General features: G+C 43.5%; 6 non-coding genes across 6 annotated transcripts; all 6 read left to right on the top strand.

The window, feature by feature from the left end:
• Positions 1-3,389: 3,389 nt before the first annotated feature.
• On the top strand, positions 3,390-3,461 carry TRNAG-UCC (transfer RNA glycine (anticodon UCC)). Its single transcript has one exon. It is a non-coding gene; the product is annotated as a tRNA-Gly (tRNA).
• Positions 3,462-4,233: 772 nt separating this feature from the next.
• TRNAE-UUC (transfer RNA glutamic acid (anticodon UUC)) lies at positions 4,234-4,305 on the top strand. The gene has a single exon. It is a non-coding gene; the product is annotated as a tRNA-Glu (tRNA).
• Positions 4,306-7,493: 3,188 nt separating this feature from the next.
• On the top strand, positions 7,494-7,565 carry TRNAG-UCC (transfer RNA glycine (anticodon UCC)). Its single transcript has one exon. It is a non-coding gene; the product is annotated as a tRNA-Gly (tRNA).
• A 735-nt stretch (positions 7,566-8,300) lies between these two features.
• Positions 8,301-8,372, top strand: TRNAE-UUC (transfer RNA glutamic acid (anticodon UUC)). Its single transcript has one exon. It is a non-coding gene; the product is annotated as a tRNA-Glu (tRNA).
• Positions 8,373-11,902: 3,530 nt separating this feature from the next.
• TRNAG-UCC (transfer RNA glycine (anticodon UCC)) lies at positions 11,903-11,974 on the top strand. Its single transcript has one exon. It is a non-coding gene; the product is annotated as a tRNA-Gly (tRNA).
• Positions 11,975-13,774: 1,800 nt separating this feature from the next.
• Positions 13,775-13,856, top strand: TRNAL-AAG (transfer RNA leucine (anticodon AAG)). Its single transcript has one exon. It is a non-coding gene; the product is annotated as a tRNA-Leu (tRNA).
• The last annotated feature ends 202 nt before the right edge of the window (positions 13,857-14,058 follow it).

A 14,058-nucleotide genomic window follows, 5' to 3' on the forward strand; every position in this document is an offset into this window, starting at 1 on the left:
AAAAAAATGTATTAGAACTTTCCTAGTTTAGGAAAAAGAAACAATAAAAAGTACAATATCAGTAACATTTTGGGTTCCCAAGAGGATAGAGGCACATAAGAAACATCATGGTCATAAAGTTTAAATTTCATGGGGGTTAACATGTGATAAATAAGAAAGGAAATAGAATGAACAAGGAAATTAGTGCAATATCCGCAAAGGTGGTCTACAATTACAGGGCAAGATACCATAAAATCTGGGTGGTTGCAAAACTGCCTGCGTCTTGTTTCCTGCTCCCTCGCGGCCCTCACGCTGAGCCATGGGAAATTAGAGTGTACGTGAGTCAGTGTAAATATGGAATTTAGATGAACACCATTTTGTATTAAATATACATCTTGTTATAGACACTTTTGCCATCGGAACACAAGTCTTGTTAATGATTTCTTTCTCATCCTTAAGTAACGAGATAACATATTGGGCCTGGACTTATGCTAGGACGATAGTTACTCTCGTGTAAAAAAGAACTTTTTGACCTTAGTCTATGTTTGATGTGGATTGGTTGTACCCACTATATGCTGAGTACTACTATAGTGTTAATATATGATGGAGGTGATATATCACTTGGCCACGTGCTTGTCTCGTTCGTCTAACACGCAAAAGGTCTGAAACCCGGGCAGAAACATGTGCGGAGGTAGCATGCAGACTATGTCAGACACCTTAGGGAGCATTAAAACATATATATTACAAATATATATTACAGTCATTATAGGTATAACAATGGTTAAAGTGATCAGAACTAACTAAACAACATTTGGCCAGTTGATTTCACATGCTCACAGAAAGGACATGCGTGACTTTTATTTAAGTCCACATCAAACAGCAAATGCAAACGTTACAAAACGGCCGGTGCTATTGATTATCAGTTGTATTGCATGTAAAAGATGTAAAACCAGTAGTTCCTTTTGACATTGTATTAGATTACCTATAGGAATGTAAATAGTAGGAGATCGTTTACCCATAGGAATGTAAATTGTGGATATCTCCCCCTCCCTATAAGAACTCTCTGTATATCCTAAATTGTGTTACAATCTTTACATTCTTGTTGCGGTTCGTTACATCTGTTACGTCCTTGTTAGCACACATCTTCATTCCCAATGTAACCCTGTGTGTTACCCCCAAAATCTGAATATTAATTTAAGAAAAAAAGCCTGAAAATAAGACAACCCTATAGGAAAAAACGTTTTACCAGTAAATATTAATTCATGTAAACTATTTTTTCATATTTAATAAAAGCTATTATTGAGAAAAATATATTTTTTTGTTTTTATTTCCTTTTATTTGCCAATCTGCCCCCCCCCGTTATACACATCTGCCCCCCGGCTTGCCACTCTGCCCCCAGAAATGCCTTATACCCCTATATGCCACTCTGCCTCCCTGATATGCCTTATACCCTCCTATATGCCACTCTGCCCCCAGAAATGCCTTATACCCACTATATGCCACTCTGCCTCCCTGATATGCCTTATACCCTCCTATATGCCACTCTGCCCCCAGAAATGCCTTATACCCACTATATGCCACTCTGCCTCCCTGAAATGCCTTATACCCTCCTATATGCCACTCTGCCTCCCTGATATGCCTTTTAACCCCCTATATGCCACTCTGCCCCATGATATGCCTTTTAACCCCCTATATGCCACTCTGAGCTTGTCTGGAGTTAATCTCGCTCTGAAGCTCACTACAACCACTACAAGTTCATCCTCCATGCTTACACATCTGCCCTTCAGCTAGCTAAACAAACATACTGTCAGGATTGGGCTGGGAGCGTAAGAGCAGAGGATAGTCCAAATGGTGTCAGTAAACAAATCAACAGGTCAGGGGCAGGCCGCGATCAGAGTAAACGGTAGTCCAGGCAAGGGTCAGGGAACAGGCAAACGGGGTAGTCCAATAGGGAAGCCAAAGGTCAAGTAACGATGAATCCAATAGAGGGACTGTAGCAGAGCTAGCAGAGGAGAACAGGAAGCTGAAGTCCACGGACAGACAGGAACCAAAGTTCTGGAACACTGGAGTAAAGGGTTTTTATAGCGCTGCAGGTATCTACGCCTCCCCTTAGTCTCATAGTCAGACCTCTATTTGAAGTCTGATTATAAGACAACCTCGATTATAAGACAAGGGGTATTTTTAAGAGCATTTGCTCTGAAAAAACCTTGTCTTGTAATCGAGCAAATACGGTATTTGCCCCTAGACGAAGGTGTGTCGGCACCTGGAATCCGCTTTTCCCAAATATATTTCCAACAACATGTGTTTTCATTATACCCATTTGAAAGATTGTCTTATGAAATGTCAAAACAGTATATAAAATGTAGAGAACGTTTTTTCACCCAGACGACACTGACTATCTGCCGCTGCTCTGCTAGATAAGACAAACAATTGCAGGGCTGCCATAGTTTACAATTTAATCCTCAACTCAGAAGTGGCAAAGTTATGTTTATATAACAATAAGCAGTAGTAATAATGTGACGGAATCCCCGATAGATATTTATGCATTAGATGTTTTGTCAAGAGTCATTAGTTGGAGAGTTTGGAGACCTCTGAGCTCCTGAAAACTATATATTTTCCTATATTTGCCCAATAAAAGTTATCGAGTGCTTGGAAATGTAGCTGCTGTGGCCTCTCCCCAAGGGGCCTCCTTATAAGTGGCTATGTAAGGGTTACACTGAACTATCCAGACATCCATCCCTTGTCTTCATGCTTTCATCCATCCTCTGGCAATCACCAATGTCCGCCATATCTCCTTCTCTTACAGGTATGAATATCCCATATTTCATTTGAACCCCTCATCTCCTGCTGTTACCCCTGTTTTCCCACTTGCTATGTCTGTATCCTGCCTGTCTCCATACCCTGCTGCTATCAAAGGGTTAAATTTGGTGCCCTCTAGTATAGCTTAATTGCATTTGTTAGCCAAGGTGTGAAACATCTGCCTCCTGTATGCAATCAGGTTATCTGACCACTTGTGAGGAAGCCTATATATATTCCTAGGCCTCACTTGGAAACGTAGCTGCTGTGGCCTCCTTATAAGTGGCTATGAAAGAGTTACACGGGAGGGAAACGGCATACCAGGTGCCACTGCAGAAAGCGGCTACAACACCATCTGAACCAAATCACCTCATCCCCATCCAAGCCGTCCTCTCCTCACTTCCCCCTCAACCACCAACTGGATTGTAAGCTCGCAAGATCAGGGCCCTCTTCTCCTTTTGTACCGGTTTGTTATTGTTTGTGTTTTGTATGTGAAATTGTTCTACTGACTGTAACAGCGCTGCGGAATCTGCCGGCGCTTTATAAATAAATGTAATGTAATGTAACTAAACTGTCAGCACAGAAAGACTTTTCAAAAGCTAATCTTCTGTCCAGCGTTGGTGGTATAGTGGTGAGCATAGCTGCCTTCCAAGCAGTTGACCCGGGTTCGATTCCCGGCCAACGCAACGTTTTTTTTGCACATCTGAGTCTATTCAGTAAGTTTCAAGCCGTTTGCAATGTTAACCCTTCCACTTGATGTAGCTTGTAACACAATGCATACCACAACTCCTGCAGGAACTTGTATATTCATTTCAAGCTGAGTTGTGAACACGTTATGCATGTACTCGGGATGAGGCATTATTCAAATTAATGCGAGTTTGCAAACCAAAGGGAGAAAAAGGTACAATTTGTAAAGTGGGCTACCGTGTCGGCTCATATTTGGAACCAAACTCAAACTGCAAAACAGGGGTTAGTGAGCATGAGGTCCCGACATTCTTTTCAACTAGATACAAATGGGCTACCCAAGACTGGGTTCCTACGAGCCTGCTACGTGGGTGGGACTGGGCCTTTGCAGACTTTTGGGCCTGACTTTCCCTTTTGTGGGAATTGGGGTCGGGTAGTCCTTTTCCTGGGACTTGTGGCCCCATTATGAACTTTACGGCCTGGCAGACCCTATGTAAGCATAAGATGAGCAGCAGGAGGAGCATGAAACAGGAGGGGCAAGTAGTTGGACACGCCATGTCTTTAGGTTTGCACCGGGCCACAAGATTTCTGATGGTGTTCTTGAATGTCGTGAGAAAGATATGTAAACATTGAATTGAAGACAAAACCCTAAAATATTTTATGAAAAACGATAAATGTTCTTCCAAACTACAGTGTCAGGTTTGAATGGTAAGATTAGCAGGGGTTGAAGCCGTATTCTCTATAACACCTTCTGTAAAGTAGATTTTCAGAGCCTCCCATATGGTCTAGCGGTTAGGATTCCTGGTTTTCACCCAGGCGGCCCGGGTTCGACTCCCGGTATGGGAAGTTGTTTTGTTATGCATAAGTGAAGGTAGTTGGTACAGAGACTGACAGACTCATGTATTTCGAGAGTTCTGTCTCGGCCTTCCCACCAGTGTTCTGGAGGTGAGATGGTTCGGAACCCGGGGCTTGCAGTGGGTGCAGCTACTGCCAGAACTTGTTCAGCTGCCCTATCTCCTCGATATATGTCTGTAAATCATTTGATATGGGAGGCATTTTACCAGTTTGGGGGATTTAATTTAGGAGGATCTGGCCCATTTGATGAATTTGTCCCCGGAGGTCAGTTTAGTATGGTCGAAAGGTGGTCTCGTGTGATTATTGGTAGTGGTGCATGTGACCAGAAGGCATTAGAACATTGCAGGGTTAGTTAAAAATAAAATGGCTTTCTAAATTTGTAGGGCTGAAGGCCCCAAAAATGCCCACCCATCCTTAAATAACCAAGACATACAACTTCCATGGCGAGAACAGGCCACAGCATCTATTAATTCCCCAATAATAAAATGTTATTCACTGTAACATAAACATAATATATAATAACCCTAAACCCTCGTCCTTGCCAACAGTCATTAATGACATAAAATAAGTATTCGGGTGCAACTCCCCCCTCGTCCACCAACCAATCGGCCTCCAATCCTGGCCTTACCTCCAATTAGTGCCAACCACTAGCCAGGTTTTAGCTCAGTGGGCAAGACCATTATTCAGTAACATTACCAGAGGCTAGGGGAGGAATAGTCCCACCAGCCCTGCTGTTTTATGCCAAAAACCAGCAGGAGAGCCCCACCAAGACAACCATGGCCTGATCCAAAACATCCTGCAATGCTGGACTAAATCGAATGAGGCCCACATCAGTCCAGTGTACCCCATTGCTTCAAAAATCAACCGCTCTGTTCCTCTCAAAGATTCCATGATGACAGCCTTCAGCCCTACAAATTTAGAAAGCCATTTTATTTTTAACTAACCCTGCAATGTTCTAATGCCTTCTGGTCACATGCACCACTACCAATAATCACACGAGACCACCTTTCGACCATACTAAACTGACCTCCAGGGACAAATTCATCAAATGGGCCAGATCCTCCTAAATTAAATCCCCCAAACTGGTAAAATGGCTCCCATATCAAATGATTTACAGACATATATCGAGGAGATAGGGCAGCTGAACAAGTTCTGGCAGTAGCTGCACCCACTGCAAGCCCCGGGTTCCAAACCATCTCACCTCCAGAACACTGGTGGGAAGGCCGAGACAGAACTCTCGAAATACATGAGTGACAATGAGCGACACCCGCCAGTCCCTGTGGCTATAAATCAGATGGAAGACAAATCAGCCCAGACGGGCAAACAGATTCCGTAAAACAGACGGGATACCCCAATATGGCAAGAATGCCCCCAAAAATCTTAGTAGGTTTGCCTAAGGCATTCAGCAATAAGTTGAAAAACACAATGGCGGCACCCATCCTGATGTATTAGTAGAGGATCCTGGGCCCTTGGCAATAAAATGAGCAAACGAGCACCTAATGTTTTTTTTTTTTTAACTCCTTAAGGACAATGGGCGATCCCTAAACCCATTGAAAACAATGGATTTTGAGCCTGTACATGTTCGGGCTTTGTCATTAAGGGGTTAAAGAAACCCAGAATATACCAGTAAAACATTTGGCCTAACCATGTATAGGTAAAGTGTCCATAAGGGCACGAGATATCCTCCCATGAAATGTCTAGCAATAGGTCCAATTAAACTTTTGTCTACCCAGGAAATGAGTGCCCCGGTAGCAATAGTTCCCACCGTGCTCAGCTTAACGTTAATAAACAGACAATGCTATAACAATGATATTTAAATAAGTATTAGGGGGCTACCAAGGCTATAGGTGAAGACCAAAGGAAGATTTTACAAGACAGTTCTGGTCAGAATGCTAATAATCAGCCAGTATAATAAAAATTTATATACTTATATACTTATATATATTTTTTCCCAGTATGCACCGCACAGGTAGCCAAAAGGCTGGGGCTAATGCGTAGAAAAATCAAAAGTGCATGGAGGGGTCCGAGGTGCAAAAGGTGCTTACCGGCATGTGACGCTATAAAAAGTGAAGTGCGCTTAACCTCACACCTAACCCTGTGCACAGCGCCGAGTCCTGGCCCAGAGACTGGGGACCTGAAACATCCTCAGGGCTTCGTGCCCTGAGAGAACCAAGCTTACCCTCTGTCACAGGTACTCACTTGATCTTAGCCGAAAGGCCGGGAAGAAACATAAGTGAGCTGATGCTTGCCTGCTAGTGGCTGAGGGAAGGGTGAGGGTAGGTGGCACCTTTTATATGTCCTGCTAGGCCGGACTGCTCCCCTCCTCAGTATCAAACCACTAGCCACCTCCCTCCATTCCCTTTACTTCCCCCACACTCACACATGGCCTGTGTCTGCCTAGCTGTGCCCTACTCCCAAGGGTCCTTATGTTACAAGATGTTACATGATTTTTGATGGGCATCATAGTATCAAATTGTGGGGGTTGGAAAAAGTTTATATTTTTTTTACGTGTAACATTTACAAAACATAGCTTTTGAGAGCAGATAAGAACAGCTGAAGGGGACATAAGAAGACAATGGACAATGCTCTGCTTCCAACCTTTTCTATTTCAGCATGACTGGACCGCAGTGCACAAAGCAAGCTCCATAACAACACGGTTGGATGAGTCTGGGATGGAAGAACCTGACCGGCTGCACAGAGCCCTGACATCAACCCCATCGAACACCTTTGGGGTGAACTGGAACGGAGATTGCGAGCCGGGTGTCTCATCCAACATCAGCGCCTGACCTCACAAACGCTCTACTGCATGAATGGGCAAAAATTCCCACAGAAATGCCCCAAAATCTTGTGGAAAGCCTTCCCAGAAGAGCTGAAGCCGTTATAGCTGCAAAGGGGGACCAACTTCATATTAATGTCTATGTATTTAGAATGCAAAGTTTCTGTTGGTTAAATAACCTAATAAAGTGTGACGGAATCCCCAATACGTATGCATTAGGTTTTTACAAGAGTCATTAGTTGGAGATTTATTGGGCCAACATAGAAAACAAAGAGACCTCTGAGCTCCTGAAAGTTTATGTAACTATACTTCTTTTTCTATGTTCGCTCAACAAAGTTATCAAGTTCCACTGAACAGCGCTGTCAGCAGAGAGGGAGGCTTCAGAACGGCGTTTTCTTACCTAGCGTTGGTGGTATAGTGGTGAGCATAGCTGCCTTCCAAGCAGTTGACCCGGGTTCGATTCCCGGCCAACGCAATGTTTTTTTTTTTTTACACATCCGAGTCTATTCAGTAAGTTTCAAGCCGTTTGCAATGTTAACCCTTCAACTTGATGTAGCTTGTAACACATTGCATACCGCAATTCCTGCAGGAACTTGTATATTCATTTCAAGCTGAGTTGTGAAGACGTTATGCATGTACTCGGGATGAGGCATTATTCAAATTAATGCAAGTTTGCAAACTAAAGGGAGAAAAGATGAAATTTGTAAAGTAGGCTGCCGTGTCGGCTCATATTTGGAACTGAACTGCAAAACAGGGATTGTTGAGCAAGAGGTTCTGATATTCTTTTCAACTAGATACATATGGGCTGTGAGCTGTGTGACCCAGTTCTGTTACTGATTTCCGTAACTATGGCATATGGTAACTCTCACTTTGTTAATGTTCTCTTTCTTTTAACTTTGTCTTTTTTAACTTCTCTTTGCTTTCCTCTCCTTTAACTCCATCCTTCCTCCGTTTTAACCCTGTGACTTGTTGTCTTTTTAAAGAACTTTCCATCTCTCATGGACCTACTAAAGTGAATGGCGAGAGAAAGTGACTGAATAAAATGTCTCTTACGTGGTTGGGACTGGGCTCTGGCAGACTTTGAGGCCTGACTTTCTCTTTTGTGGGAATTGGGCTCTGGTAGTCCCAACCGCGTAAGAGGCATTTTATTGAGGTTTGATGAGATTCACAGAGGCTGAAGTCATTGTCTCAGCAGGTAACCTCCAGAACATCCCATATGGTCTAGCGGTTAGGATTCCTGGTTTTCACCCAGGCGGCCCGGGTTCGACTCCCGGTATGGGAAGTTGATTTTTTTTTTATTGCAGTCCTGTGTTAATATGCATTTGTCAGATGCTTACATCCAATGGCACTTAGCAATCTCCCCAAATATTTCAGAAGTCCAAATTTAGACAGGAATGTTGGGGATGTGAAAAGCGAAGAGGCCACCCTGGTAAGGAAAAAAGAGGGGTCACCTGCCTAGCCTATGTGAAAAGCCATTTCGTAACACTTTGTGAAGTGGGAGATACAACAGCACGGACCTCCTTTGCTTTTTTTACCACCTTTGGAATATAAGAGGACACACCAGATGCGCCAGTCCAGGCCTGTCATAGGATGCCACCCTTGCCACAAGCCAGTTGTGAAATTTCTACCCTGGTCCACTGTAGATGCTATTATTGTAAATCCAGAGTTTGTAATTTGTAACCAATAAGTTAGTTTCTGTAATCAAATAATGCAAATAATGCAATTAGTTCTGCAAACATTATATTTATCTACCAATTTATTAAAAGACCGGAGTACACTTCGATCGAAAAGATGGAGGATTCCTCCAATGCCTTTCTACATCCGTTAAAAAAGTGAGGTGAAAATACCAGTATCCACTGTGAAGTGATTATAAATAATAAAAAATAGTGATATTTATCAAATCAATAGCCCCCCCTTCTTTTCTTAATTCTCGTTCGCAGCTGATGCCCTAAAACAACACTCTCCGGATGTTGGAAAGCTAAAACTATATCCACTTAGGGGTTCTTTAGGACAACCTAGTTACTTCTACAGAATTTAGATGTCCAAAGATAAGTTCCAAGTAGGTCACCTCAATAAATTAAATTTTAGCCCATTTCGAAAGGTATCTGAATTCAGGATACTTTTGGTTTGCGGTAACTTAACCCCTACTTATTTAATGTAATTATCTCTTCAATCAAAATGGAACGATTGTCTTAGCTGCTTTGATATGCATGGGGTTGGTGTAATTCCCATCGTTTGAGGCTCGTTTGTATTTAGTCTATGATATGGTCTATGAATAATGTTGTTATGGGCATTCAGGTAACAAAATTCGATATAGCTACAGGGCCGGCCCTACAATGGAGCCGACTGGGGCAATTGCCCCAGGCGGCACTTTAGAAGGGGCGGCACTTTGCCGCCCCAAGCGCTTTTTTTTTTTTTTTTTTGAAGCGGAGGAGAGAGAGGGGCACCGAGTGGATTTCGCTTACCCGCTCGGCGCCCCCCTCTCTCTCTCTCTCTCCTCTGCGGCGAGTCTCCCTGTTCGGTCTCGGTGCCGGCTTGCAATGCAGAGCGCCGGAAGTGACGTCAATTTCCGGCGCTCAGCATTACAAGCCGGCACCGTGGCAGAGCAGGGAGACTCGCCGCAGGACTGTTTAAAGGTAAGTACGGGGGGGGGTAGATTATGGCGTCGGCGAAGTTTAAAATGCTGCCCCCCCCGACCGGCGGGGGGGGGCGGCATTTTAAACTTCGCCCCAGGCGGCGTTAAGTCTTCGGCCGGCCCTGTATAGCTATGTTAGCCCAAGGAAAAAGAGTCTTAATAAAGCAGTGGTGCCCCAAATCTCCAAACCTGCCACTGTCACCATAAAGTCTTCCTCTTGGGGTTAATGTCCTCAGACTCACTGTGGCCAAAAAAATTGTGAATTGTGAAATGGATACATGTCCTGGCTGTGGTCACGCTACCTCTTTTGTCACAAAGTGGCGAGTGAGACGCAAGTATAGAGCAGCCTCAGTGATAAGTGTGCAGGACAAAGTGAGGTCTGATGAGAAATGTAGTTCATTATGTTGTCAATATCGTAAATACACTATATGGACAAAAGTATTGGGACACCTGACCATTACGCCAACAGTGACTTCCATAACATTACATTCTAAATACATAGACGTTAATATGTAGTTGCTCCTCCAGACGATTTTGGGGAGTTTTTGTGGGAATATTTGCCCGTTCACCCAGTAGAGCATTTGTGAGGTCAGGCACTGATGTTGGATGACCCAACCATGTCTTTATGGAGCTGGCTTTGTGCGCTGGGGTGCAGTCACACTGGAATTGAAAAAGGGTCTTCCCCAAACAGTTCCAACAAAGTTGGATGCATAGCATTGGACAAAATGTCTTGGTATGCTGAAGCATTAAGATTTCCCTTCACTAAAAGTAAAACTGCCCCCGACCATTATCCCTCCTCCACCAGACTTTACAGTTGGCACAATGCAGTCAGGCAGGTAACGTTCTTCTGGCATCTGCCAAACCCAGACTCACCCATCAGACTGACAAACAGAGACGCGAGATTCTTCACTCCACAGAACACGTTTCCTCTGCTCCAGAGTCCAGCAGTGGCATGCTTTAAACCACTCGCCATGCGCCTCAGCACTTGGCAACCTTCCGAGTTGCTGCTGTTCCTAAACGCTTCTACTTTCCAATAATACCACTTACAGTTAACTGTGGAATATCTAGCAGGGATCAAATTTCACAACCTGATTTATTGCAAAGGGGGCGTCCTATCACAGCGTCACCCAGCCTATCACAGCATCATGCATCCTATCACAGCGCCACTCGCCCTATCACAGTGCCACTCGCCCTATCACAGCGCCACTCGTCCTATCACAGCACCACTCGTCCTATCACAGCGCCACTCGTCCTATCACAGCGCCACTCGTCCTATCACAGCACCACTCATCCTATCACAGCGCCACTCGTCCTATCACAGCACCACTCGTCCTATTACAGCGTCACCCAGCCTATCACAGCATCATGTATCCTATCACAGCACCACTCGCCCTATCACAGTGTCATGTGTCCTATCGTAGTACCACACAGCCTATCACAGCGCCACTCGTCCTATCACAGCGCCACTCGTCCTATCACAGCGCCACTCGTCCTATCACAGCACCACTCGTCCTATCACAGCGCCACTCGTCCTATCACAGCGCCACTCGTCCTATCACAGCGCCATGTACCTATTGTTTTTTTCGCAAACATTTGTAAATGCGGCCTGCATGGCTAGATGCTTGATTTTATATGCCTGTGGCAATGATTGAAACACTTGAATTCAATAATTAAGAGGTGTGTCCCAGTACTTTTGGGGTCATTGGTCAAAGTAAATACCTTTTCTTTGTGCATTTTTTTGGTCAGTTTTATTCAATCAGAACCTCAGGAATCCTAATTTGGATAAATATTTTTGGCTGTGCATATTTGCAGATTCTGACCACAGATCCTGCCACACACGAGCCTCATTAATGGTGTCCAGAGAAGGCTTTAAATTGCATGATAGCATCATTGCGGTAAAATGCGGTGCAGTCTCACTGATCCAGCAACTTGGTAAGCAGTAGAGCCATGAGATAGGACTCGTCACCCTTGGGGTTCTTTGAATATATGGACACATAGTGTGACAGAATAGGTGTTTTTCAGGAGTCTTTTGTTGCAGATTTATTGAAAACTAAAGAAAGATTATATAACTTAATGCCGTCTTCTATGTTTGCTCAATAAAATTTATCAAGTTCAACTGAAGACTCCGATCCACTGTCATGAAAGAGAGAGGATTTAAAAGGCATTTCTTCTGTCAAGCGTTGGTGGTATAGTGGTGAGCATAGCTGCCTTCCAAGCAGTTGACCCGGGTTCGATTCCCGGCCAACGCAGATTTTTTTTTTTTTTTTTTTTTACACATCCAAGTCTATTCAGTAAGTTTCAAGCCGTTTGCAATGTTAACCCTTCAACTTCATGTAACTTGTAACACAATGCATACCACAACTCCTGCATGAACTTGTATATTCATTAAAAGTTGAGTTGTTAACGCGTAATGCACGTAGTCGGGATGAGGCATTATTCAAATGAACGCAAATTTGCAAACCAAAGGGAAAATTTGCAATGTAGGTTACTGGGTCGGCTCATTTTTGGAACCGAAACGCTAAACAGGGGTTAATGAGAATGAGGTTCTGATATTCTTTTGAACTAGATAAATGGGCTGTAAGACAGCTGTGTCGACACAGTTCTGTAACTGATTTTAGTAACTATGACTATTTAGGATTTAACCTCTTCTTTGCTGTCCTCCTTTTTAACCCCATCCTCCCTCTGCTTCAACCCTGTCCCTTGTTGTCTTTGTAAAGAACTTTGCATCTCTCCGGACCTACTAAAGGAATTAGCAAGAGAAAATGAAATAATAATAAAGGCCATATTCAGGGATACAGCCGGTACTGGTGTATTGGGCCTGGATAAGCAAGCGGACCACACTGCTAGATCTGGCATGGTTCCTCTCATTGGCCATCTCAGTCAGCTACCCGGGACTGGGTTCCCACGAGCCTGCTACATGGTTTGGACTGGGCCCTTGCAGACTTTGGGGCCCGAGTTTCCCTTTTGTGGGAATTGGGATCTGGCCCCATTATACATTTTAGGGACCGGCAGCCACTATGTAAGCATGGGATGAGTACTAGGAGGAACATGAGACAGGGGGGGTGTGGTTGGACAGGACAGTGGGGCCCTGTCATTAGGTTTGTACCGGGCCCCAAGATTTCGGATGGTGTTTTTGAATGTCATAAGAAACTTGAAGCCCACCCTATATAAATAGCTATTTCGTAACACTATGCTCGCCCTGTTGTAAAGTGGGAGATACAACAGCACTGGCCTCCATTGATTTTTTTTACCACCCTGGGAATATAAGAGGACATCCCCAACTGGTCCACGCCAGATGTTACAGTCCAGGCCTGTCATAGGATGCCACCTTTGCCACGAGAGTTTGTGAAATTTCTACCCTGGCCCACTGTAAATGCTACTATTGTAAATCCGGCATTTGTAATCAATAAATTAGTGTCTGTCGCCAAATAATACAGAATTTCCAAATATTTGTAACAATCGCTCCATCTTTTTTGATTGAGTACGCCTCAATCAAAAAGATGGAGGAGTATTACAATACCTTTCTAGAGCGAGTCCCTAACTGATAATACTATTATTATTTTTATATATTTATAACGTTACTAATATTTATTCTTATTTAAACCTAACTTTGACGTTTCTGAGTTAAGGATTAAATTGTAAACTATGGCACATCTGCAATTCTTTGTTTTATCTAGTAATCCTTATGTGTAATATCAGCAGACAGCACTGAGAATTATATGACCCCTATAGTGACCAGCGGCAGATATTGCTGCCTTTGTGCAACCACCTTCTCTCTACGTGTTATATGCTGTTATTAACGTTTGGCAAGATGATATTTCAAATGGGCATGATGAAAATAATATTTCTGCCCGGTTTTGAAGGGTTTCGTGTGTGAGGCGAACGTGACAATCACAATAAGTAATGTATTTGAGCTGCAGTATGGTTTATCTGGCTTGGATTATCGGGGAGAATACCCAAATGTTTCTAAAATGCTCTTATAAAGCACTCATTAAACTCGTAACAGGTGCAAAGTCTCCCCTTCATCCCAACTTCAGCTTTCAGTATCTGGTAGCGTGGCCGAGCGGTCTAAGGCGCTGGATTAAGGCTCCAGTCTCTTCGGGGGCGTGGGTTCGAATCCCACCGCTGCCAAGATGTTTTTTCTCCATTAATAGCGTAACTTTAAGATAAAACAATACTTCTGCTGTCTAGGATGCTAGTGGTTATTATTTGTCTGAAATGTTATTCTTTACTCTGATGGTTTATTCAAATAAAAATGCAGAAAATGTTTTAACTTGAAAAAAGAATGTATTATAACTTCCTTAGTTTAGCAAAAAGAAGCAGTACAATATCA

Source organism: Spea bombifrons, chromosome 3, assembly GCF_027358695.1.
Source record: "Spea bombifrons isolate aSpeBom1 chromosome 3, aSpeBom1.2.pri, whole genome shotgun sequence".
Lineage (NCBI taxonomy): Eukaryota > Metazoa > Chordata > Amphibia > Anura > Pelobatidae > Spea > Spea bombifrons.